Here is a 1,177-nt window from a genome sequence, read left to right as displayed (position 1 = left end):
GGGCCCCACGTGGGGCACTGTGCTGACAGCTCAGAGCCTGGAGACTGCTTCGGATTCTGTGTCTCCCTCTCTCTCTCTGCCCCTCCCCCTCTCACACTGTCTCTCTCTCTCTCTCCCTCAAAAATAAATAAGCATTAAAAAAAATAATAAAAAAAAGAAATGCACTTTAAATATAAAATATAAAGATATATATAGGTTACAAGTAAAATGATGAAGCCCTCTCGCCGTGAAATAGCCCCAGCCCAGCGGAGGTGCTGGGGACCCGGCCTAGACCCAGTGACGGAGCCTGAAAGCACGTGGGCCCTTTGCAGCTGCACTTCTTGCCCTGTGCTGTCAGTGGAGGCACCGTACTGGCAATTGCTTGAGAAGAGTTTTCGGTTGTTGCTTCTGACACTTGATTAAGGGAAGGGTTTTCAGTTCACACCTGAGACAGCCCCAAGTGTTGCAAATTAACAGCCCAAACAGTCCTCGGATGCGGCGGTTTTCATGGAGACCATCTCTCCCCGACAAAGATGATTGCAGCAAGACTGAAGATGTACACGCATTCTACGAATAAGACCATGACTACGGGAGCGATTGCTGCAATGCTGTCTACAATCATCTATTCAAGGTGCTTCTTTCCATACTGTGCTTCCAACATTGTTGGAGGACCGGATGAAGAAGGGAACAGAGCTGTGCACGACTCGGCAAGTGCCATGCTACAAACCAGTGCCTGCTTGACAACCAGGTTGGTTTTAAGAACACGAAGAATGTGGAGCAGGTCCCACTGTCTTTGGGGCAGAGCCAGAGGGGATGGATGCATACACTAGGAAGACACTCAGAATCTGCATCATGACCAAGGAGGGCATCAGGGAGGAGACTATTCCCCTGAGGAAGGATCGATGTGTGTGCTGTTATGAATCACTTCAAAACTGGTTGCTTTTACACCTTGGAACTACCAGACTAATTTGTTTTGTTAAAACATAAGCCTGTTATTGAAAAAGTAAAACGATGGAAAAGATATATGATGCCAGTAATAATTGAAAGAATGCTGTGATGCGGCTATATTGAGATCAGACAAGGTAAACTTCAGAGCAGTAAATATTAGCAGGAATAAGGAAGGAACTAGATAATTATGAAAGAATCAGTTCACCAAGAAGACGTAACAATTATAAATGTATATGCAGCTAACAATAGG

The 1,177-nt window shown here is 45.5% G+C and overlaps 1 pseudogene; it reads left to right on the top strand.

Annotated features, from left to right (window-relative positions):
- The first annotated feature begins 207 nt into the window (after positions 1-207).
- On the top strand, positions 208-966 carry LOC109253642 (proteasome subunit beta type-1-like; annotated as a pseudogene).
- The last annotated feature ends 211 nt before the right edge of the window (positions 967-1,177 follow it).

Source organism: Panthera pardus, unplaced genomic scaffold (genome assembly GCF_024362965.1).
Source record: "Panthera pardus isolate Hobbes unplaced genomic scaffold, ASM2436296v1 HiC_scaffold_27, whole genome shotgun sequence".
NCBI lineage: Eukaryota > Metazoa > Chordata > Mammalia > Carnivora > Felidae > Panthera > Panthera pardus.
Note: the sequence above shows the minus strand (reverse complement) of the source record. Positions and strands in the feature narration are given on the sequence as shown.